Source organism: Sus scrofa, chromosome 6 (genome assembly GCF_054392235.1).
Source record: "Sus scrofa isolate SSC_HxYL_T2T_F1_AM1 chromosome 6, Sscrofa_HxYL_maternal_Yorkshire_Landrace_v2.0, whole genome shotgun sequence".
Lineage (NCBI taxonomy): Eukaryota > Metazoa > Chordata > Mammalia > Artiodactyla > Suidae > Sus > Sus scrofa.
This window is the reverse complement of record NC_139388.1, coordinates 106,802,607-106,828,755: the sequence shown is the minus strand read 5'-3', so window position 1 is coordinate 106,828,755 and position 26,149 is coordinate 106,802,607. Positions and strand designations below refer to the sequence as shown.

General features: G+C 41.9%; 1 protein-coding gene across 26 annotated transcripts in view; it reads right to left on the bottom strand.

The window, feature by feature from the left end:
* The window catches only part of DLGAP1 (DLG associated protein 1), a 1,399,633-nt gene that overhangs the window by 857,876 nt on the left and 515,608 nt on the right, over nucleotides 1–26,149 (bottom strand). For 19 of the 26 annotated variants that reach the window (XR_014807681.1, XR_014807682.1, XR_014807680.1 and 16 more), the window contains exon 1: nucleotides 6,610–7,206. The exons of 5 other annotated variants lie outside the window; for them this stretch is intronic. The gene's annotated coding sequence lies outside the window, so the exon portion shown is untranslated. Of the gene's footprint in view, nucleotides 1–6,609; nucleotides 7,207–9,042; nucleotides 9,134–9,472; nucleotides 9,563–26,149 lie in introns of those variants that run through there. 2 more of the 26 variants (XM_084964262.1, XM_084964278.1) reach the window with 1 other exon arrangement.

Here is a 26,149-nt window from a genome sequence, read left to right as displayed (position 1 = left end):
CTACTACATGCCTGGCCAGAAACTAGCATAAGAGAGTCATAGAAATATCTAGAAGGCTGTGAATCTATGTAATTTAAAATGGTAGACTCCAACATCCCCACTTAGCTTCTAATTAAGAATGTCTACAGAAACCTCCAGCAAGAGTCAGGTGTGGTCACTTCTCCCCCCGCCACTTCCTATCTCTCATCCCTGTGATGGGATTCAATCTTTCAATCGTCAATGAAGATTTGCCTCCCTTCCATAGGCAACCCCTCTCCTTGCCCCTTGGTCTCTGTTATGCTGTAAACTTACGGTCTCATAGAGACTGACAAGCACAGAAACAGAGGATGGCATATAAATATGTATCAGATTTAGTGGAGACATAGAAAGGAATGCTTGATCCTATGGTGTAAAGGGTGGAAGAGAAGCTTGTGCTTAGTATCAAATAGTGGAGTGGGGGTGGGGGATTCAGTAAAGGTGTGTGGGTGGTTAAGTTATTCACATGTTTATATCAAGTAAGAAGGAGGAGAAAAAAATGAAAAATATTGGGGGGGGGCATTGCTTTGTTTTTTCAATCCCTATCTTATTTTGGAACCTCCCTAACAAGAAAGAAAACACAACCGAACCCATCATATGCCAGCCATGCTGGGATCAGTCCTGTGTTCACCAGGTATTATCAGAGTAAACTTAGCAGCAAAGAATGCAGAGTTTAAGATCACAAGGCAGGCCATGCAAAAGCCACGTTATGGTCCTTACGCAGCTGGAATACAGATTTGGACACACTCATGTGTGCACTCACTCAACCACTTGCAAAGTGCCAGGTGCTATTCCAGGTGCCAGTGATATTTTGTGAACATGGGATATTTAGTCCTTGATCTCCTGGAATGCATCATTCAGAGAAGAAGACAATGCATCTGATAATCACAAAAGTCAAGGTATCATTATTGACTATATTTTTATAATTGACCATGATAAAAAGAATCAAGCACTAAAACTGCATACAACTGAAGAGCTTCACTGATTAAAAGACTTTTTTGCTGAGGCCTAAGGACGAGGAAATAACGTATGAAATCCAGGGAGTTCACACAGCAAACTTCTAAACGTGTTACTGCTTCAACGTGCCCCAGCTGCCTTTTCCCAGCTCCAAATGGAAAAGCTCATCCTTGTTTAAAGAAGGAAAAGGTGACTTTGCTTCTGCATTCATGTCTGGGAAAAGACTGTGCCTTGCCTTCTTGCACGAGCAGTCTGATGAATCATATCAAAGAAGAGTTGTTTGCAAAGGCTAAGACAAGATCAAAATGCCATTTTCCTCTGGAACAACAGCATGTGTTTGGCAAAGAAATCTCCGTGATGTCTACCAAGGAAATATCTAGTCCCGAAAGAGGCATCACACTGAGTTTCCACTGAAATGGAAACCAAGAAAGCGAGGGTTCCCCAGGGCAAGGGTGTCATCTCGAGATGAGAGGGAAGGTTAAAGCCAGTCCTCCTATCAGGTACTCATTGACGTTCTCCAGTAGTAGAACTAAAGAGAAGTTACTCCAGTGGATGTTTTCAAATTAGCCACAATGTGTCAGGGACTAAAGCAGCAGAGCTGGAAATGTGCCCAGAGAGAGAGAGAGAGAGGGAGAGAGAGAGAAAGAGACCTTCCCACAGCCGCCTTGATGGAGCCACTGAAATGCCTCTGAGCCCACCCACTGCAGATGGGGATGCAGGCGCTGGAGAGATAGCACGGGTCCCAAAACAAACCCTCCTCTCCTATGGCTCTTCCATGGCTCCAAGGAGACCACCGCTCTGCTAAATCCTAAGAGATCCTGGCAGGATCGGGCCGTTAAAACTGCCAAACCACATTCTTCACGCTTGCTGTTGTACAGTTGCTTACGCATCCAACGAGAAATGTTGAGAGAAGAGAGAGAAATTAATTGTCCATGACAACAGATGAGCAAACCATGATAAAAGACTTTGAAATGAACAGTTTTGTGCCAAGCAAATCCCAGGAGGTGGTGGCTCTGCCTTTTCACAGATGATCCAGTGCACTGGTATCTAGTTCACAACAACCTCAAATGGGGCCATGATATTGCCACTATACTGGGTCTCATCTACCCAAGGGGGGAAAACAAGCCCAAGGAATCTGGGCCAAAGATCTGTGGCTGCATATCCAGAGTGCTTCCTGGGTGTGAGCTGAGCTTCCAAAGTGGGATGTCACTTGTTACTCAGTAATCGTTACCTCTTATAGGAAGGACGAAACAATAAACACCACCCAGGAAAACTCTTAGCTCAGTAAAGGCAGAGACTATCTCCAGTTTCTTTCTGGTAGAGCAGTTGCCTGGCCCTACGGTTGTCTGGAGTGAAAGATGTAAAATTTATGGGTCAGTGCATCTCATATGCAATATTAACCTGCATGCAATAAGACAAGGGAAAAGACCTCAAAGGGAAGCTGTTCAGCATTTCAACCTCCTTATATCCACATCACATTTTTTTCTATCCTCAATCACATGTTTTGCTCTGCATGTGGTTTGTGTATTGCAGGGGTAGGAACAAAGAAGTAGCCTCTGTGTGTGTGTGTGCACGGGCATGCACACCCGCACACACGCTATGTGCATTAATGGTGATATTATATATAGCAAATATACATTTTGAAGAAGCCAAATGTGTTATATGTTAAAGGAACTGGTACTCATACAATGAGTTATCAGTGGATGCTTAATAAATTAAAGAGAATGGCTGATGATTAGTTCTAAATCCTCCTCTGTAGTACAATGCTTTAGACCTTCCTAGGAACATCTTTGGGAATTCCTAACAGACTACACATAAAAAGAAAGTCACGGAGTTCCCGTCATGGCGCAGTGGTTAACAAATCCAACTAGGAACCATGAGGTTGCAGGTTTGATCCCTGGCCTTGCTCAGTGGGTTAACGATCCGGCGTTGCCGTGAACTGTGGTGTAGTTTGCAGATGCGGCTCAGATCCCGCGTTGCTGTGGCTCTGGCGTAGGCCGGTGGCTACAGCTCTGATTCGATCCCTAGCCTGGGAACCTCCATATGCCGTGGGAGTGGCCCCAAAGAAATAGCAAAAAGACAAAAAAAAAAAAAAAAAGGAAAGTCACCTTCATTGGGCAGGAACAGAAATCAGGCTACACGTCCCCCATGATTAAAAAAAAAAAAAAAAAAAAAAAAAAAAAAAAAAAAAAAAAAAAAAAAAAAAAAACTGGAATTTCCTTGTGGTGCAGCAGGTTAAGGATCCAGCATTGTCACTGCAGCAGCTCTGTTTGCTGCTATGGTGCAGGTTCCATCCCTGGCCAGGGAACTTCCATATGCCGCAGGCACAGTCCCCCCAAAAGAAAGAAAGTCAAAGAAGAAATGATTCTTTTCTTTGAAACCAAAGAATTACAAGCCCTGACCCTGTACTGGAAATAAAAACAGCGCAAGACAGGATAGGATGCTTTGAACCTTTGAGTGTCTCAGCAGCACAAAAACTTTTAGAATTCTAGCAAAGGGTCTTCTTGTGATTGTGTTTCTTTAAATTAAAAATGTACAAAGCAAACCGTGTATCAGAGACATAAGGTGTAGATTATAAGTGTGGGAAGTCAGTACTGGAGAAAAGTGCTTAGATTTTTTTTAAGTCCTTTCATAATGCTTTTCCTTTAATAATGTCCCTTTATTGGGGGGGGGGGGGAGACTTACAACCACATCTTTCCTTAAATTAACCAAGGAGAGGCAGTGTGATTTCTATAAAGATGAAATCTTCAAGAAAGCTTTGCAGTGGAAGGCTTCCTAAGAGGAAATAAATCCTTCAGTGTAGAGGACAGTTGCTTTGATCAAGGGTAGGACAATTTGTGGGCATGACCAAGGAGATATTATAATGTGCATCTGTCATAGAAACTTCACTATTAAAATACACATTTAGATAGTATTTTTTCTGATTTTGAAATATTACCTGAAACAAAAATCAGAAAACTAGTTTTTGTTTCCAAAAGAAGTAGCTATTCAAAGACTATGTTACTTGTTTCATTTGAGTTGTAGCTAAAACTGTTACTATGTTACACATCTCTAAAGGAGTAGAGCTTCAGCTCCCCCCTTCCCAGTTTTACATGTATATTTAAAAATTAATCAATCTAGACAGCTATATGGAACAAAAGCATACATACCTAATAGAGTTAAATCAAAGTGCATACAATTTGTATTTCCAAATTTGATTCAACAGAACACCTAAGCTTAGAAGGACTCGAGCTTAGAAAGTAGAGCAACACACAGGCTATTCCTCTGTATGGGCTACATGACATTTTAAGAAGGGTATCTTGATTTTAATAATCACTCACATCAAGGTTTTGGTCCTGGTAGAACGAAGTTTCTATTGAAGGAGAAATTACAGATGCTAAACTGAAAATTCCCCAAAAGGAAACTCAAGTGTTAGTCCCCCAAAGGCACTGTTGCTTGTGTCTGATTTGAAGGGCTTTATCAGAGAATTACATCATAATTTTTAAAGAATCTCTTTATCAGTCCATTTTGCCAATATTTATATTGTCTATAACTTTAGAGATGAAATATTTTATTTGGCAAACTAATCTTAGAATAGAAACATAGAGAAAATAGATGCAATTTTTTAAACATCCTATGTTTGCAAAGGCATTCAAGTCTCTTCTCATAGTAGCTAATACTTTCTAGTAAGTGACTGAGTTTTTTTTTTTTTTTAATAATCATAGAACTTTAGATCTAGAACTAGGAATAACGGCAAGGCAATGACTTTACTGCAGCATCTTTAAAGTGAACTAATACATCCAGACAATAACAAGGCCATTAACACCAGATTTCCATGAACTTTCCTATTTCACATCAAAAAAGGAGTTTTCAGAACCAAGGATAGCTTTTGTAACCTACATGTTTAAATTTCATATATTTTGCATAGATGTAGTCAATATCTTTATGACTTTTTATTTCCTTATAAAATGTAAGAAAACTTTATCCTTTTGACATTGGGTCTATTAGGACACTTGTAACATCGCCTGCCTTCATGTAATTTCCGTTCAAGTTAGGATAAAGATTACTGTTACACATGCAAAATTACAGAGGCCAATAGAAAGTTGCTTCCTAAAGCTGAAATTCCGCTATAAATAACATTAAAAAGGCAGTTAGCTCCTTCCTGGTAAAAATAATTTGCACAATGTTTGCATCCGGTCCTAAAATCGCTTTCCTAGTTCTAAACATTCTTCATCCCAGGTTCTGACTACAAAGTCAGATTGATCCATCACCACTTCACAAAGCTATTCAGGAAGACTATATAAGCTAAAGATCTGCCTTGAGTTGTTACTTTTATTATACGTCTTTCATCACTGTAATTCCATAACTTCACGTGTTACGCCGGGGCGGGGTGGGGGAGAAGGAAGCTTCGAGTCTCCAGAACCCAGCAAGGCTCTGGGTGTCAGGAGTGGGCAGTACCGCCTGAGTCCAGAAAGGAAATAACATCTCATCCCCGGGCGTCCCAGTCCCAGCCCTCTCGCCGCCTCAAACCCCCTCCCGTTCTCGGACTAAAAATTCCGCAGCGCTCCTCGCCGGGAGGGAGGCGAGCCTGCGAGCCTGGGGCGGGAGCGGCGCCGGCACAGACAGTGTCGCGGGCGCGGGCACCTGAGCCGCTCCTTCCCACCGCCTCCCGGGGCCACCGCGCCTGGCGGGGCTAGTTCGCCTCCCGCGCTCTCTGGGCTCAGCATCCTGAGTCTTGTAGGCTGGGTCTCCATCCCCCTGGAGCCCCTAGAAGTCCCCCCGCCGCAGCTGCAGTCGCCTCCCCCCACCCCCCGACACCGCCCGCCCCATGAAAGTGCTCTGTGTTACCTCTCCCACCCGGAGGAGAGGTCCCTGTCTGCTCTCGGCTGAGCCCCACTCGTTCAGTTAGCAGAATACCCCACTCGTTCACTGAAACTGGAATCGGCCTTGGCCTCGGCCGCGGGCAGGGGTGGGGGCTGCGACTCTCCAGCTATGCTCCCTTGGACCTCGTACTCTCCGTGTGCCTCTTTCTGGATCTCGATCTCTCCCTGCGTGCCTCTCTTTGTGTCTCTGCTTCTCTGGCTTTCTTTTTCTCTTGCGCGCGCGCGCACGCATACACACACACAGGGGTGGGGGCTGTCTCCACCACCAGTGCCAAAATGTCACCTAAAAGACAAGTGCAACAACTTGCTTTGCCAACGACCCAAGAAACGGTCGAGAAATGCCCTTCAGGGAGCAGCCCCCCACCCCTCCCCTGCAAGGTGCACCTGGGGTTGGGGGCGGGGTGTGGGAATTTGGCTGGTAGACGTGATCGGGACTGGTGTTCTCCTCCCCTCCCCCTTCCAGGACCCTGTCGCAATTAAAAATCAGCGCTTCCCCCGGGGAGTGCCGCGAGGACCGCACGCCTAGAGAGGGGCGCGCCGGCCCCTGGGTCCCTAGAATCCCTCGGGGGCCAAGGAGTGCGCCCCAGGAGGCAGAAGGAGAAGGAGAGCCGGCGGGCAGCCAGGGGAGCCCAGCCCAGAGTCTCTCCGCCGGCGAGAGGAGCAGCGACCGCGCGGCGGGCAAGAGCCACCCAGCGCGCGGCGGTGGCGGCGGCCCGGGCTCCGGGGGCCGCCGCCGGGAGCGCACGTCCCAGTCCCCGGCGCAGCCTGGCGTTACCTTGTCGCTGCCTGCGGTCCGGCCCTCGGTCCCCGCTTTCGTCCGTCGGTCCCACAAGCCGACGAGGAAGGACGAAAGAGATGTCCCCGTGGCTGGGACAGGCTCTCAGCGAGGTGATGGGAAGGACTCCAGAGAGGAGCCGAGGCGGCTGCGGCCGCTCCCGCCGCTGATACTGCCGATTCCCCGGGGCTGGAGGTGTCGAAGAGGCCGTGTCCTCAGGATTGCGGCGCCCGGAGCGCAGCGCTCGCCTCTGGCGCAGAGGCTGAGCGCCGGGAAGCGGCGGGCTAGGGCGGCGAGGCTGCGCTGGTCACCCGCCCCTAGGTGCATGTTAATACGGTGGGGAGGAGGAGTCCCGCGCTTCCTCCGCCCAACCACCGGAGCCGGCGGGCGGGTGGCGGCCGGGGCCCGGAGCCAGCTCTCCCACCCTCCCCAGCTACTACGGCGCGGCCACTAGCCCTGGCCTTAGCCCAGGCACGTGCGCCCAAGCCGCGGGGAGGCGCGCGGCGTCCCCCGGAGTGGGCTCCCGGCCTGCGGGTGATGCCCGCGCAGCCTCCAGGCGGCAAGTGCGCGCGCTCACTCCGGACGGAGGGGAAAGCCTCGCGTCCCAGGCAAGGAACCGCTAGGCGGCCGCCTCTGCCCCCCTCCTTGGTGGGCGTGCCCCGTGCGTTCCCTTGCGCAGCGTCTCGGGAGAACTGAACCTGCCCCTCCTCACTTGACAGCTCTTAGTTCTAACCCTTTCTTCAGGAGCGCTCCACACTTTGGATCACAGGAGATCGCGCAGGCGGACAGAGGGTTTTTTGTTGTCTCTCCATCCTCAGGGTCCCTGGTAAAATTTTTGAAAAAGTAGACTCGCCAGGGAAGAGACAAGGTGGTGGAAAGAGTCTAGATTCACACCAGGACAGACGTTCAAACCCAGTGCCATTACTTTCGGTTAACCTTCAGCGCCTCAGTTTCCCCATCTAGACAAGGAGGGGTCTTGGGAGGTCAAGTGGATTAGATTACACAGTATACATTCCACCGGCTTCTCAAGGAATTAGCCCAACGGTAATTAGAAAAACGAATTCCTTTTCTTCCAGTCCTCTGACCTTGGTAAACCCCTGGCTATCTACCCCAGCGGCTTTGGGAAGCCACGCGCATGCACACAGACCGAGGACCACACCTCCACGTGCTCGGAAAATAGGAAGAACCCATAAGGCTTCGGCTTTGCAGTATGAAAAGAAACAAAAACTGTGTGAATGGGTGAATTGAGATTTGGGTCAAAGAGAGAAAAGAGTCAATCAATTAGTGCTTATGGAGAGGCTTTATCCACTTAAGTAGTATGTTCTGGGTGATAATAGTTAAAATAACCGTGGTTAATCACCATCTTCCTGTTTCCCTCTACTCCAAAAGAATGGGCATCTTCATGGAGAATGTCTGTCCTTTGTTCCACAGCTCCCAGAGAGAACATTATGCCCAAGAGCGTATAATCTTCTTTATGTAATTGTACCCATAAAGTTATAGCATAAGATTTAGCATCTGCTTTGTGTGATATCTAATTATAAATATTAATAGAATATCCTTTTAAAGAAAACACTCCTAAAAATGCAGAGAAGTGAAAAACAGTTTCCATGAAAATATGACTCAGATAAATAATCGCTTTTCCACAATTTCACTGAGTGATTTTCCATTAAAGAGGGGGAAAAAAATATTTAAACCAATAAACGCTCAACGAAATGGAGGTAAATCCTTAGCAGAATAGTACCGTGATTATAATGCTTTAACAAAGCTCTGAAAGATATTCCCAGCCAATTCAAGAGTGACTGTATAGTGTCACTTATTCTTCAAATAAGATTCCATAAAAAGGCTAAGCATTGACATAGGAAAAATAGCCTTCATGATCTAGAAAGAGCAACCACCTTGCCTTTCTAGATTTGTAAGTATGTTTAATTCATAGAATTTTTAATGAGATCACATAAATAAGAATGTCAGCATAACTGTCAGGCCCGAAATCAAATTAGATGACTTTAGTGAATAAATTTACTTGCAGTAGAAAATCAATTTTCTTACAAAATTCTTATGGTTGATTCAACCAGGCAACAATAATATCTTTGTAACACTGCTATTATTAGGATTTGCTGACTGTAAGTGACAGAAACCAAATTTGGCTAACTGAAGAGAAAGTTATTTATTGGAAAGACTTGAAAGCTTTGCAGTCTTGAAACAGGCAGGATCTGAGGCAACACCGTAGCTCTCGGAAGTTAGGAAGACAGAAGCAGTTTTGTTTGGTGCCACACAATCAACATCAGTAAATGTCAATGGGTTTGTCTAATCTCATATTACTAGATCAAGGTTCAAGTCGCGGGACAAAGCATTTGAGTAGCCAAACCTAAGTTAGGCGCCCACTCCCTGGCTGTACCAGGAGAGGGAAAGAAAACTTTGGGTTCTGGAACTTACAGAAGGGAGGGCAGGTCCCTGGATTTATCATGCTTCCAGAAGCACACATGAGTGGAGATAGATGCTTTCTCAAAACCAATGCAGGAAGCTCCTAGGAAGAAGAATTTGACGCTGAGGTAAAATAAATAAATAAAATGCCTGTTACATTGACTGGCCATGAAATTTACACTGTAATCCTTAGAGATTTTTGGAAATAAGCAATGATATTATACCAGTAAAACTGAAAGTTGGTTTCTGTTAAAGAACACTGTTTAAACAATGTACCTTTGGCCGGTTACCTTATATAAGCACAGTGCCTATTCTAAGAACTACTGCAAACCAGGTGGAGCAGCTGTGTTCCTTTCTTGTCCCAGAGGGTGTGGTAGGCTGAATAATGGCCCTGGAAAGATGTCCACATTCTAACCCGTGGAACCAGTGAATGGCATCTTACCTGACAATTTGCAGATGTGATCAAGTAAAGGATCTTGAGATGGGAAGGTTATTTGGACAGCCTCAGTGGCCTGATGGAATGGAAAGAGCCCTTAAAGAGAGAAACAAGAAGGTCATCAGACAGAAAAAAGGATGGGAAGCAGAGGTTGGGGAGATGGCTTTTGGAGATGGAGAAAGTAGGCCACAAGCAAAGGTATACAGAAGTTAGAGAAGATAAATGAGGAGTTCCCACCATGGTGCTGTGGCTTAAGAATCCAACTGCAGCAGTTCAGGTCACCATGGAGGTGCAAGTTCAATCCCCAGGCCCTCACAATGGGTTAAAAGGATTTGGTACTGCTGCAGCTGCAGTGTAGGCTACAGCTGTGGCTCAGATTCAGTCCTTGGCCTGGGGAACTTCCATATGCCATATGGGTGCAGCCATACAAAAAATAAAATAAAATTTAAAAAGATAAATGATCCTTTCCTAGGATCTCCAGAATGCATGCTGGTCTGCTAACATCTTGCTTTTAGCTCAGTTAAACCCATTTCAGACTTCTCATCTCCAGAACTGTGAGATAATAAATTCATGTTGCTCGGAGACACTAAGTCTCTGTAAGAGCAGCTATAGGAAACAAATCTAGACAACCTACTGAACCCTGGGTAATATCTCCCCAAAGCACACATTGATAGCAGGTGACACAAGAGACTTTACTGTTGAAGAAACATGAAAAGACATATCTACTTATGAAGAAGTAACTCAAAGGGAGGCTAAGTCAGCAATGAGTTGGTAAGAACAGGAAACTGGAAATCATAGATAGCGTTCCTATGCAGGGGTTCGCCATTTCTCTGGTTAAATCAAAATGACACCACTCCACCTAGACCATGATATGGTCAAACAGGAAAAATCCCATTAAGATGAGGAATGGTTGTGAAAGAAGAAAGAACTCTGAAGGACAGCCTGAATGGTAAACATGAAAGACAAAGGAGGTTTCTTCTGCATTAATGAAACCTGCTCACTCATTCTTGTGATGCTAAGTGACATTTAAATGGTGATTTCACATCTGTATCTTTAGCCTTGACCTCTCAGCTAGGTTTCAAGCTTGTGAACTCAAAAACCTGCTAGACAAGTCCACTTGAAAGTTCCACTGGTACCCCAAACTCAATGGGTACAAATTAAACTTATCACTTTCGGCCTTTTCCACATATTCATTTTTTAAATTCCTTTTCCTGTTAAACTATATGGATTCATGACACACTCATCCACCAAGTCACCAATACCAGAAACCCATGAGTTATCCTAGACTTCTATACCCACCAATCACCTCCAATCTATCACCAAATACTGTGATCTGACTTTGAATTTCTCCTATATTTCCCTTTCTTTTATATACCCATATATATATATCATACACCCCATATTGGTCATCTCACTTCTAACCTCTTCTTTCTTTTCCCCCAGTCTTACCTCCTTTTCTTTCTTTTTTTTTAAATTGAAACATAGCTGATTTAAAATATTCTTGGAATTCCCGTCATGGCTCAGTGGTTAACGAATCCAAATAGGAACCATGAGGTTGCAGGTTCGATCCCTGGCCTTGCTTAGTGGGTTAAGGATCCGGCGTTGCCGTGAGCTGTGGTGTAGGTCACAGACACAGCTCAGATCCTGCGTTGCTGTGGCTCTGGCGTAGGCTGGCGGCTACAGCTCCGATTTGACCCCTAGCCTGGGAACCTCCATATGCCGCAGGAGCGGCTCTAGAAAAGGCAAAAAGACATAAATTAATTAACTAATTAATTAATTAATTTAATTAAATATTCTGCCAATGTCTGCTCTACAGCAATGTGACCCAGTCATATACATACACATTCTTTTTCTCATACCATCGCAGCAAGAATGGTCTTCTAAAAATACAACATTATACCAATGCTTTACTTACAGTTTAGTGCCTTATAAATTTACAAAGTCTAGTTCCTTAGAATGTCATACAAATCTCTCTATAAACTAGCTTTATCTCTTTCTTCAGCCTTCAACCTCATGATATATACATTATGCTTCAGTAAATCAGAGTGTTGTTGCTTCTCATGCCCTTCATATAATGTGCTCTGTAATATTTCTGTAACTCTTCATGCTATTCTTTCTCTGCTTCTGCTGGCTAGTACTTATTTCTCCTTCAAAATTGCTTCCATGGATCTCATGTCTGAATCATTAGGTTGCTTTAAGTGTTGCCCAGGTTCACTGACGCTGCTACTACTATCTCAGTTTTTAACGGCATTACATTACAATTTTCAGGTTATCTGGGTTGTATTTTTGAGGCTGTAACTATCCCGATATGGATCCCTTATACCTAGCATAGTAATTGCCTCTCAAAAGAAAATCAATAAATGTTCATGGGACTGAATTAACCTGAACTTCTTTGAGAATATTTTGTAATGTCCACATATAGCTTAAGTTAATAGAAGCCTGTGTGTGATGTGATGTATCCTGTAGCCAAATCTTAAAACCCATAACTCAGGAAGTTTAATAAATGGAAATAAGTGGAAAACATTCTTTTTTCATGCTAAACGAATGCCAAAAAATTTGATGAAATTCCTGTAAAGCATATGGAGATTCCCAGGCTAGGGGTCGAATCGGAGCTATAGCCGCCGGCCTACACCAGAGCCACAGCAACGCGGGATCTGAGCCGCATCTGCGACCCACACCACAGCTCACAGCAACGCTGAATCCTTAACCCACTGAGCAAGGCCAGGGATCGAACCCGCAATCTCATGGTTCCTAGTCGGATTCGTTAACCACTGTGCCATGACGAGAACTCCTAACGTAATATTTTTTATTAAAGATGTAAATGCAATTGATTTAACTTCTGTCCCAACTCTTCTTTTATACCTCACCATTCTTGTTTACACTTAATATACATTGTCTTCTTCTCCTGTCACCTCCCCAAAACCCTCATTTACTCTTTTATCCATTGCAATACAGTGTGAGTCCTGTGCATTGCAATCAATCCGGCTTTGTTCTGGTAAGGGTGGTCTAATTTTCCCAACAAAAAGGCCCTTTGTACTTCCCCCCACCCTTTACCCCCCCCCCATGATCTCCGCATGCAGATGTTCCCTGGCCTGTGATCTAACCCAAATCACAACAGGGACATAAGCCAATGCAGTGACAACACCAGCTCCTCAACCAGCTAGGCCACCAGGGAACTCTCATTTTCTTAATCTCTTAATTAGAATTTTCTACAGTGGATACCTGATTTTTCAAAATTCCCACTAGAAACATCCATTATTTTACCGTTCTCTGGTTTTTCTTCTAGTTCTCTGCTCCTAAGTCTACCTACTTACTATCTCTTCTGAGCTGCAATCATTGTGCCCCCAGAATGGTAGCCAAGGGCACTGGTGAGAGTGAGGTCTCCAAAGAGGAAGAGCTCTTGGTCAGGATCATGGGTATTATCTGCGATGCCCATTGGTAAAGGAGGAAGAGCCCAACATTAGAGGCAGGGAGACACTCAAGAGAGCAGTGCCATGAAATGAGCAGTCCCATGGAAACCAAAGAAGGAGAAGATTTTAGGAGATGGGATTTGATGTTGAATTTCAAACTAGCATTTCTATATATGTCACATCTCCTCCTGCAAGAAATATATAGAATCACAAATTCGGTATGTACAGGTCAAATGGTCCATCTTCCATCCAGCACTAGCCCCTTCCACCCACAGCCTTCCCCCTGATGATTCCCTCCACTATAAACCCAGATACTGGAGCCAGAAATGCATTAGTCATCCTGATACTCGTTGTCCTACCTCATCTGCTATATCTCATTAGTCACCAAGCCTTATCAAATTCCTAAAACAATAAGCTATTGCACTGTACTGCTTAAAATCATTCAGTACATCCTCCTTGTCTCCAAGATAAAAATCTGAAGCCTTATGGACAACATGCAAAGTCATTCACAAGCTGATTCTTTATTCATTAAATTATCAAACAAATTGATTTGAGGGGAGTGGCTTTTCACATATGGATTAAAAACTTTATTAAAAGAATTTGTAACAGTTTGGAAGTTAAAATTTATAGTTAAAAATACAGATGAATGAATCCAAGAACAATAAATACCAAAAAAAAAAATATGTTCACCCATAAATAAGTAGGTACTGCTAATATGTATAGAAAAAGTAGCTCCCCCTGGGCCAACTATATATCATCATATAGGAAAAGGGGGAGAAAGAATTCTGATCACAAAAATAAATTAATATATTATTGTATATATTTTTGAGAAAAGACATACCATAGTTTAAAAAGGGGGGAAGGGACCTGTTAGGATGTCTATTATCAAAGAGCGGAGATAACAAAAGCTGGTGAGAATGGAGAAAAAGGATTCTTCTACACTGTTGGTGGGAATGTAAATCAGTACATCCATGAGGTAAAGGTGTGGAGTCCCCTCAAGAAATTAGAGAGTAAAGAACAGATGGAAAGGGTCCACCAAGATGGGGCCATAGGAGTCTCCTGAGGCCTCCTCCTCCCACAGAAGCACCAAAGGCACATGGAACAAATCCTTATGAAAAAGCTTCAGAAACCAGCTCAGTGAGTCCTGCAAATAACAAGAAAATATCAAGATGGTGGGAAAGGCTGAGGCACACACGGGCATAAGCCCCACCACTGACACAGCACCAAACCCTCCAGAAGGAACCCCTGACTCCCACCTTCTCCCTGAAGAGTGCAAGGTTCAACCCCACACCAGTCATTCCAGGTTTTATGACAACTGCCTGGAGAGAGGGCTCCCTAAACACTTAGCTCTAAAGGCTAACAGGCTTGAGCCCTCAAAACCCACAAGCCTTTGGCAAAGATAAAATTCCTGATAGGTCCATGTCCTCGCCTGGCCTCTCCCCTTCCCCTCTCTCCATGGCTCAGGGCAGAAGGAGCAGACAAAATCACCCATTTCCCAGGCGTTCCCCAAAGAGGTTTATCTGCATATTTTAAAAGCTGCTGCCTTCAGGTCAGGCTTCTTGTTGGGCAGGCAGTAAGGGCAGGCTGGGAACCACCCCAGAGTCCAGGGAAGTCAGTGGACACCCCATCCCACTGCCCCCCTCCACACACCAACCAGCTTCAGTAACAAGACCAAGGTGCCAGCATCTCCCTGGAAAGACTCTGCAGACATCGGTGGCTCCCACTCTTGTGGCTGCCACCCGAGGGACTGGCCTGGATTTTCTGACCCTGATAGTCAATGGGGCTTGCATTCGAGAGTCCCTTGAGACTAGCAAACAAAGAAACAATTCTGAATGATCAGAGGCATATCCCCACAGCTCTACGCTGAGCCCAGCAGAGAGGGAGCAGGCAGATATGCCCAACTCCTTTCTTCCTGGAGGGCTCTTTAGCTATTTCCCCAGCTGATGCCTAAGGATCCAGCTTCTAAGCCACCTGCTGCTAGCTGCTGACTGAGCTGCTTCCCTTTAGGACAGGGACAGGACTTGGCATATATACCCTCAACCCTTGGGGGCCACAAAGAACCAAGAAGGAGGCTTGGAAAATCACAAATGTTTGAGAGACAGCTCTGAGGTCAGGCTGAACCAACTGCAGCATTGCCTGTAATAGCCGACATAAAGAACAACTTTAGTGTTCACCCACAGATGGATGGATAAAGAAAGTGTGGTCTAGATATGTGATGGAATATTATACAGCCATTAAAAAGGAAGTCCTGCCATTTGCAATAACATGGATGAAGTTGGAGGGCCTTCTGCTAAGTGCAATAAACTAGACAGACAATGAAAAATACTGTACAGTACCATTGACATGTGGAATCTTAAAAAAAAAAGTCAAACTCATAGAAACAGAGTAGAAAAATGGTAGCCAGGGGCAAGGGGGTGGTGGTTAGAGAATCAAGAGAGGTTGACTAACAAGGAACAAACTTCCAGCTATACAATGAATAAGGTCTGAGGATCTAAGGTATAATATGGTAACTAGAGTTGATAATGCTGTTTTGTGTAATTGAAATTTACCAAGAGAATAGAACTGAAACAGTCTCACCAAAGTAAACAGATAAATATATGAGTTGATGGATATTAATTAATTAAATGGGAGGGATTCTTTCACAATGTACACATGTATCAAGTCATCAGGATTTGAACTATCTTGCAGTATCTTACAGTATCTTACAATTTTGTTTGTCAATTATACCTCCATAAAACTGAAAAAAAAGGTTCTCTCTTAAGTATTTTAATTGAGCAAGACATTTTACCCTTTTGAGAAAACACTTATAATTATGTAGTCTTCTAATTTCTCCAGAGACATAAACATTCTTGACAGACTACATTAAGTAAATTTGTTTTAAAACAAATAATAAGACTAGAATTTGACCTTTAACTTTACATGCAAAATGTCCAGTCAACTGAAAGAATACATCATTGCATTGTTAGTATCAATGATTTTTTTTGTGTGTTACACTTAATTTGACTGCCTTTTTCAACTCCAGTTAATATTAAAATTTTTCATATAGAGACGTACTTGATATGTCAGGAGGAAAACGTCATTTTAAACATTAGCCCTGTTAAGGAGCACCTAGATTAAAGAAACATTTATAAGAGTTCCCAGTGTGGTTCAGTGGTTAACGAAACCAAGTAGTACCCATGAGAACGCAGGTTCAATCCCTGGCCATGCTAAGTGGGTTAAGAATCTGGCATTGCTGTGAGCTGTGGTATAGGTCACAGATGTGGCTCGGATCCCACATTGCTGTGGCTATGGTGTAGGCCAGTAGCTACAGTTCTGATTCAACCCCTAGCCTGGGAACCTCCATATGCCACAGGTATAGCCCTAAAAAGACAAAATACAAAAATAAATAAATAAATAAAAGAATAATTTATAAAGCTGAAATGACCCGAAATTAGCATGAACCAGTAAATAAACCAGCAATGAGCAGGCTCATTTGTGCAAAAGTTTATTTTGCTTTTATTGTTGTGTTCAAAACCAAAACATTTTCCTTTTTGAGTAAAAGAATGCGCAATTTAAGGAAAAGCAGCTGTAAATTTCCAGTGATTGGGTGGCTGGCTGAAAAATTACACACAAAAAATTCTGTAAATAAGCCATATTCTCTTGAGAATCAGTTTCTGTCCATTTCTGTAAATACAAATTGGTCGTGAGATATAACTTATTGAGTCCTCACAAGCACAGCTCCCAGATAGGCATTATGAAGATTGATACGTCCATTCTAAGACTTTTAAAAATACATTTAAAAACTTATATATAGAAAGAGTAGCTCCCCCTGGGCCAACTATACATCATCATATAGGAAAAGGGGGGGGAATCCTGATCACAAAAATAAATTAATATATTATTGTACATATTTTGAGAAAAGACATACTATAGTTTTTGTTTTTTTGTTTAGTAGTATTTAAGACTTCCCTTTAAAATGACCCCAATCCTTAAAATACATAAGAATAAATTTAACCAAGGAGGTGAAAAACCTGTACACCAAAAACTATAAGACATGATGAAAGAAACTGAAGACACAAATAAACAGAAAAAGTTTTTATGTTCATAGATTGGAAGAGTTAATATTGTTTGGTTTTGTTTTTTTTTTCGTCTTTTTTTTTTTTTTTTTTTTGCCATTTCTTGGGCCGTTCCCGTGGCATATGGAGGTTCCCAGGGATCAAATCAGAGCTATAGCCACCGGCCTACACCAGAGCCACAGCAATGCAGGATTCAAGCCGTGTTTGTAACCTACACACAGCTCAGAGCAACGCTGGATCCTTAACCCACTGAGCAAGGCCAGGGATCGAACCCGCAACCTCATGGTTCCTAGTTGGATTTATTAACCTCCGAGCCACAATGGGAACTCCCTGGAAGAATTAATGTTGTTAAAATGGAAGTTCCTATCATAGTGAAAACATAGCGAGCATACATTCATGTCTGGGAAGCTAGAACAACTGAAGCAGTTTTCCCAGGTGACAAGTTTCTGACTCTAATATTCCCTCTTTTCAAAAGTATCAATCATAGTCTGTTTTTACTCAGTATCAGAATACTTTCAGGAAAAGAAACCAATAAGAAAACATGCCTTCTATCCCTAAGAATTCTTCACTCCAAGACAGAAATTAATGATATGATATTGGTAAGAGGCAGAGTTTGAGGCTTGCTGAAAAGTTGGCATTCAAGAATGAATGTCCAGGAGTTCCCACTGTGGTTCAGTGGGTTAAGAATCTGACTAGTATCCATGAGGATGCTGGTTCAATCCCTGGCCTTGTTCAGTGGGTTAAGGCTCTGGCATTGCTGAAGGCTGCAGTGTAGGTAGCAGATGTGGCTCAGATTCTGCATTGCTATTGCTGTGACTGTGGCATAGGCCTGCAGCTGCAGCTCTGATTTGATCCCTAGCCTGGAAACGTCCATATGCCAAAGCTGCGGTCCTAAAAAGGAAAAAAAAAAAAAAAAAAAAAAAAAGGAAGAAGAAGAAGAAGAATGGATATCCACAGAGATAAATACTATAATTTTGTAAGCTTTATTATTTGGAGTCCTAACACATCACATGAGAATTCACATATCAGCAACCTCAACTCTATAAAACAGCCCTGACCCCAATCCTTAAAATACATAAGAATAAATTTAACTAAGACTATACCCTAAAGCTCATTTGAGTGTTCCTCAGACCTTCACTCTTAATCTGCATAGGGAGTGTGGCAGAAACATCTAGCTGTTCACCAAAACTTGGTTCTTACTTCTTCCTAGGCTATGGTCATATGACTGTGTTCTGATGATGTGAAAATCCTAGAAATGGTATATGATACTTCTGAGCCTGGTCCGTAGAAACCTCTTACAATAACTTTTTCTGCCTTACTGGCTGGCTGGATATAGATACTTGCAGTGTGTCTTGTACTGTATGGCAAAGTCCCCGATGCTCCCCCTATGTACCTGCTCTCTGCTACTAATCAGACATTCCACAAGCAAGAAATAAATTTCCATTGTATTTGGCCACTGATGTATTGGGGACTTATCATCTACAAACTTAAAATTAATTCATCTAATACAATGAAGAAAGGAATGGAAAAACTTAATGTGCCTACTGTGTACTATACCTTGTATATGCATTGTTTTCTTTATCCTCCAAACTAAACCTATGAATTAGCCAACAGCAGTTCCATTTCATGATGCAGAGACTGAGGCTTGACTAAAATAACAGTTCTTGGATCCACAGCCAGTAAGCGGTGGTGTCAAAATTTGCACCTGAGTTTACAGACCTCAAAAACTGTATTTTACAACACAGCTACTCAAGAATCTTTGGTTCACTTCTAACTGGATGGTAAGGGTTACAGTTCTCTGATCAGTTTAAAGCAATAGCATTTTTTGATATTTGAAATCAAAATAACAAATAAAATCTAAAAAACTTAACAAAATTTCATAAACTGAAGAATCCCAGAGCCACTTATGTGGGTAAACAGGCTTAGCTAAGAGACATTGACGTTACTTGGATACTTTGACCCTAAAATGTGGTTAATATATCCAATAATTATCCTAAGTTAGAAAGAAAAAGGAAATTTTATTTGTATACAATGTTTAAGATGGCAGAGAACTCTAAAGTTTTATTAAACAGCTTTGTCGAAATATAATTAACATACAATAAACTGCACAAATTGCATGATTTGGTAAAATTTTACGTGTGTGTGTGTGGGGGGGGTATGCATGTGAAGCCATCATGAAACTAGCACCACAATCAAGATAATGAATATATATGTTCCCTTCATAATTTTCTTGTCTTTTCATTTCCGCAACATTTATCAAAACTATTCTTTCCCTGCAAACTCTGTTTTGCTTCTGGTCACCATAGATTTTTTTCTAAAATTTTGAAGAAATGGAATCATCTATTATTTTTCCCCCTCTGGCTTATTTTACTCAATAGAGTGTATCGGAGAGTCATCTGTGCTGTTATGTGTACTGACAGTGGTCATTTACTCCTTGTTTTCCATTAGGCCTTTTCCACTCTGTGTATAGACCACATTTCTCTATTCAGTCACATCTTGAAAGATTTTTTTCCAGTTTTGGATATTACAAAATAAGCTTTTATGAACACTTAGGTGTAAGTCTTTGTTTCAACATATGCTTTGTGTGAACAGGTTCTCCAGGATAAATATCCAAGAGAGTGATTTCTTGGTCATATCATAAGGGTGTCTTTAATTTTCAAGAAACTATCAGACTGTTTCCAGTATGTTTTGACCATTTACCATTTCTACCATTCATGTCTGGGAATTCAAATTCCTCCACATCCTCACTTATACTTGGTATGATCAATCTTTTAAATTTTAGGAATTCTAATACATGTGTAGGGCTACTCTCTTGTGGCTTCAATTTGCATTTATCTATAGATGTCAGACATGTTTTTAATGTGCCTATGTGCCAACCAAATATCTTCTTTAGTAATATATCTTTAAATTTTGGCCTAGTTTTGATTGTTTGCTTTCTTATTATTCAGTTTAGAGAGTTCTTTATATATTGTGGGCATCAGTCCTTTAAGATATGTTACTTGTAAACATTTTCTCTCAGACTGTGGTTTGTCTTTGCATTCTCTAAATAGTCTCTTTACAGAGGAGGTCTTTAATTTTTACAAAATCCAATTTATTATTATTTTTTCAGTTATGGGTCATTCATTTGATGTAGTGTCTAAGAAATCTTTGCTTAAACCAAGGTGATAAAGGTTTTCTCCTGTGTTTATTCAAGAAGTCCCATAGTTTTAGGTTTTATATTGAAGTCCATGGTTCATTTTTAGTTCATTTTTATATATACTATAAGGATCAGAATTTATTTTTTGCATATACAGATGCACCAGTTTAAGCACCATTTCTTGCAAAGATAATCAATCCTCTCTCCACAAAGTTGCCTTTGCAACTTTTTCAAAAATGAATTGACCATATATGTGTGAGTCTGTTTCTAGGCTTTTTTCCATTGATCTCTATGTCTGCTCTTTTGCCAAAACCACACCATCTTGATTATCATGACTTTAAAATAAATCTTGAAGTTAGGTTGCGTCAACTCTTAAGCTTTGTTCATTTTTTAAAAGATGTTTTTCTTTTTTTAATTAAAGTACAGTTGATATACAATGTTGTGCCAACTTCTGAACAACATAGTGACCCAGTCATATATATATATGTATGTGACATTCATTTTCTCATACTATCTTCCATCATGGTCCATCCCAGTTCTCTCTGCTATACAGTAGGGTCTCACTGCTTATCCATTCTAAACATAGTAGTTTCCATTTACCAATCCCAAACTACCTACCCATCCCATTCCCACCTTCCTTTCCCTTGGCAACCTCAGGTCTATTTTCTATTTCTGTGAGTGTTTCCGTTTTATAGATGGGTTCGTTTGTACCATATTTTAGATTCCAATATAAATGATATCATGGTATTTGTCTTTCTCTTTATGACTTCACTTCTCTTAGTATGAGAATCTCTAGTTTCATCTATGTTGCTGCAAATGCCATTATTTTGTTCTTTTTTATGACTGAGTAGTATTCCATTGTATATATATGTACCATATCTTTTTAATCCATTCATCTGTTGATGGCCGTTTAGGTTGTCTCCATGTCTTGGCTATTGTGAATAGTGCTGCAACGAACATAGGGATTAATGCTTTTTTTGAATTATGGTTTTCTCCAGATATATGCCTAGGAGTGGGACTGCAGGATCATATAGTAGTTCTATATTTAGTTTTCTGAGAAAGCTCCATATTGTTTTCCACAGTGTTTGTACCAATTTACATCCCCACCAATAGTGAAGGACTCTAAAATTCACATGGAAAAGCAAAAGACCAAGAGCAGAAAAATATCTTTTTAATCCATCATTAATAAGTCTACAAATAAGAAATGGTGGATAGTTCCATGAAGACGTGATTCACTTTTCACTAACAGCATCTTGTATTAAGCAGAGGTTGAGCATCTTTGCATTCTGCCCTAATGGCTTCCAGAGCTACCAGATATTCACAGGCAATTGTTCATCCTTCAAAAGCATCCTGGAAATATAGGGTAGCCCTGAGTCAGCCCTTCTTTAGTGAAGGATGAGAGCTCTTGCTTCCTGTTCTATAGATGGATTATTCCAAAAGATAATAGTCTTAGTCCTGGCAGAATTAAGACTTTTTGTTCACTTTGATCATTAATCCATAGTGAATCCTTATGTAATCTTTTTCTCCCCCCTCTTTTTATTAAGCTCTGTATTTCTTCACTCCTGCACATTGTATTAATACCCCCCCCCCAAATTACCTGCATTGAAATGTTTGTTTCAATTTCTGCTTACTAAGGAACCTAAGCCAGGACTGGTTGCTAACTCATTACTCCTGCTGTCCAGTTAAGGGGCAGTACTCCAACAATGTGGCTGTAGTGATCACAAGGCATGGGAGGAGTGTCCTTAATGCTACAGAAGGGGTAACAAATCAATCTTTTATTTATTTCTAGTCTAGTGGCTGCTCAAAACTGCTATACCCATCAAAGTAGTCAGATGGGTGATTTCCCTCATGGCCTGATTTGAGCTGGCACCAAGCTTTTGGATAACATTTTTTCAATGCTAAGAATTTGATTATTTTATCCTACAATGTTCATAATTCATTTTACATTGTGAGCCTCTTTATTTTCTAGGCACAGTTGAGAAAAGTAAAGCTCAGGAAAGCTAAGAGATCTGCATCAGGCCACATATCAAATATGCATTGTGGTCCAGATTCAAACCCAGAATCCCAGGGTCTGAAGCCATTTGGTCTTTGCTCCTAGACTGTTCAGCCTCAACTGAACAGTGTCACAATTTTCTCCTTGGCTTTTGACTCTGGTCTCTATGCTAGTAGGGAAGGCAACATCAGCAAATTGTGGAGGAAACCTCTTTGTGTTAATAGGGGTACAGAGAATATGAGTGTCAAGCAGATACTTTTTCTTCCACATCTGTAGGCAACTAAACAAGAATCGTGGGATTCCTGGTTGCAGGTATACAATTGTCAGGAATCTGTGATGGGAAGGGGTAACAATTACCCTGATGTGGTATAATTATATCAGGTGCAGCACCAGGAGTAAGGCAATCCACTCATGGGCCCAAAGTCAAGCATAAACTTCATGAGGGCAAGCTACATGATCTACACCTCATTTGCAGATATATCTCTGGCATCTTAAAGAATGCTGGCACATGGGGAGTTCCCTTTGTAGCTCAGTGGTTAACGAACCCGACTAGGATCCATGAGGATACAGGTTCAATCCCTGGCCTTGCTCAGTGGGTTAAGGATCTGGCATTGCCATGAGCTGTGGTGTAGGTCGCAGACATGGCTCAGATCTGGCTTTGTTATGGCTGTGGTGTAGGCCAGTAGCTACAGCTCAGATTGGACCCCTAGCCTGGGAACCTTAATATGCAATGGGTGTGGCCTTAAAAAGTAAAAAAAAAAAAAAAAGAATGCTGGCACATAGTTGGTGTAAAATAAATATTTTCGGAATGACCATATGAGCTAAACAATAACTAGGCTTGTCTTCCAACTGTGGTCATATTCCCCAAATGAACCCCACATGGGAGACAAGTCTATTATTCCTCCAATATGTTATTTTAGCACGCATCCTTTAAGTATCTTGTATGTAGAAAGCATTGTGATAGATGCTGAGGAGGTTACACAGAAGGGTAAGATTTAATCTTCACCCTCAAGTAATTCTCAGTCTAGTGAGAGAATGAGAAATAGGAACCATTAATATAAGACATGATTAAATATATGCTACATCTATAGAGCATTGCTCTGGCAAAAAAAAAAGGAGTAATTAAATTTAAAAGGGATGCCTCCTTCTGAGTGCTAGGATGATAATCTATATGAAGTAGGTGCTAGATAAATGTTGCTGGTTTACTGGAAATTCAGTAATTTTCACTTAATTAGTCCTGTTATAAATGGAGGAATTTTTCCCCATGTAAAAGATTCTGCTTTAAAAGACCAGTGAAGTAAGTGCATTTCAAGTTTAACGAGTACCTCATCCCTTACATGCTGTTTTCCTGTCCCCCTGACAATTTAGTTTCGAATCTCAGGCACCTGTTCCAGTCAAGTCTAGAAACGGCAGCCTAGATTTATGTTCTTCGCTAGTATGAAATTAAAAGAAATTCTTCTGACATTTCAATTTTTTTTCCTCTCTTTTTTTTTTTCTAGTTGATAACAGCCAAGTTAAGAATAATGAGGTGGTCACAAAAATTACCTCCAAGAATGTAGACTTTGGCACAGTTCTAATCTAAGACTTCCTGATATTATGCAGGCATTTGGAAAGAGGTTTCAGGTGAAGTGTGAATATTTTCTTTCAAAGCTCAGCTCTTCATGTTGTATTTCACAATATAACACCTTTGAATCTGCTTGGCAGTGCAGTGCTCAACCCTTCATACCCCTGGGAAACAAGAGGGTCACGTGACGAGGGTGTGAAATTGCTATATCCTCCTGCTACACACACATATATATTCAGACAGTGCAAGGAAGGCCACCAACTCAGCCACCATGAGTGAGAGGCAGTGAGCTTTGATAGAGCTTACCATGGGGAGCCACTGTGGTATTTTGGTCAACAGTAAGGGACATTAAGGAAAGTCAATATCATGCGAGGCATTAATAAAAGAAGAGGGGAATCGAATTTTTAGCCAGCAACATTCTTTAGGATGTTTCTATTCAAATAAAGTCCTGCAAAATATTCAACTTGCTTACTCTTTATTTGTTTTCTTTCTGTTTAGGGCCACACCTGTGGCATATGGAAGTTCCCAGGCTAGAGGTCAAATCAGAGCTGCAGCTGACAGCCTGTGCCATAGCCACAGCAATGCCAGATCCAAGCCGTGTCTGAGACCTACACCACAACTCATGGCAATGCCAGATCCTTAACCCACTGAGCAGGGTCAGGGATGGAAACCGTATCCTCATGGATACTATGTGGGGTTCTTAACCCCTTGAGCCACAATGGGAACTCCCAGAAAAATGTGTTTGTTTGTTTGTTTGTTTAAAGACATTCTCGCTTCTGACATGATCCTTGTAGAACTAAAATAAGATACCAACCAGAGGAAAGCCCATACCTGACTGGCAATCATTCAGAAAAAGCCCATTTCTAACTTACCTTAAGGAAAAATGGAACAGATTTGGTTATTTTAATGAGTTGAAGTCATTTTGGCAGAATCTCTCTCTCTCTCTTTTTGCCTTTTTGGGGTGGGAGAGGGCAAAAAATACTCTTTGAGCAAGTATAAAAGAGCATTATTTCACATTTACAATAGCCTGAAAAATGCACTAATTTTTAAAATAATGTTCTTTTGAGCAGAACTTCAGAAAGACCAGATTTCATTTTTTAAAATCCTAATATGTCCAGTGCCAATATATTTATAAAAATACAAAATGTGCTGGAATGTCATAGCAATGTTAAATTTCTGAAAGAGTTTTTAAATGTTTACCTCTTATTTTTGGTATCCATTTCCCCATAGGCCAATGGCAAATATTTTTGCAGACCAACTCCAGCCTGCCATCTTCTTAGAACAGCTGAGAACAATAATCAAGTTCAAGGGTTTAGGCATCTACATAGTATAGGTCAAATGATCCACCCAAGTATAAAGGGGGCCACCTGTCCTCATACCCAGTCCAGTCTCTCATTAATTGCTCATAAGGCACTAGTGGGGTATTGGAAGCTACTTGTCTTTGAGCCACCAGGCTTCCCCTGCCTCTCCTCAAATAAACAATCTGTCAATCTCAGCACCCTTGGCAGATTGGGGATTGAGCTGGCTCCTCCAAGGACCCTGCTCTCCTGCATCATTGCTGGTGTGTTTCAACACTATTCAAGACATTATCTCGAATGGTTTTCCATTGACCAGTCCAACAGGACATGTCTCATAGGTACCCTCCCTGCTGAGGCAGCGGTTATTTACCATATTCTTTTCTTTTCTCTTCAGAAGGGGTTCCATGGATGTAAAATGATAATCAAGTGAGGGAAAAAGACACACAAGGCATGAACAGATGAGAGGGCTATGCACTTGTGGAGAGTTCTAGATCCTTGTGCTGGAAAAGCACTGGCTTTGGGGAAATTCTAAAATAGAGACTAGGTTAAAAAAAAAAAACTTTCACTAGGAGTGAAAATTTTGTGATGAGAAGTAGGAGATGGCAATGGGTGACTGTGAGATTTCATAAGTTAATATCCATTATGGCACTGGGCAAAATTCTGACCTTCCACCTACTCTGTACGCACACTGGGCAGATGTCTGAGTCTAGAGATGCACACACAGTCAGGCCACCCCATCTCTGAAGATACTGAAGCACAACTGGTCCTTATCGCTTCCCAGATCTTCCACGACATTTACCTAGTCTGCTGTTCTCCCAGCATCCTACATTAACCAGATCCCCGGAGGACTAGTGCTTTCGATAGTCAGGAGCTGACCACTTGATAAGGTTCTGCAAAACACTTTCTCCCCTCTGCAGAATTCTGGAATAAAAAGTGATGTGTTCTAGATCACCAACATGCAGATAAGCTTTTGGAATTCTCCCATAGGATGTGGCTGAGTTCTTTTGAGAAGAGCCTGGGAAGTTTCTTCTAGGACATTATTGCCTAGAGCAGCAGCCCCGAGTGCCAGACTTACCATCCATCTTAGTTTCAACTCCCTCGTTTCCTCCTTCTTCCTTTCTTTGCTCTTACCAATATTTTTGCATAAATTAGCACAGAGCTTCCTGGAAACCATTTCATCTGACAACATTTCTTTGTTGAGAGACCTTTGCTATTGATATCCGCAAT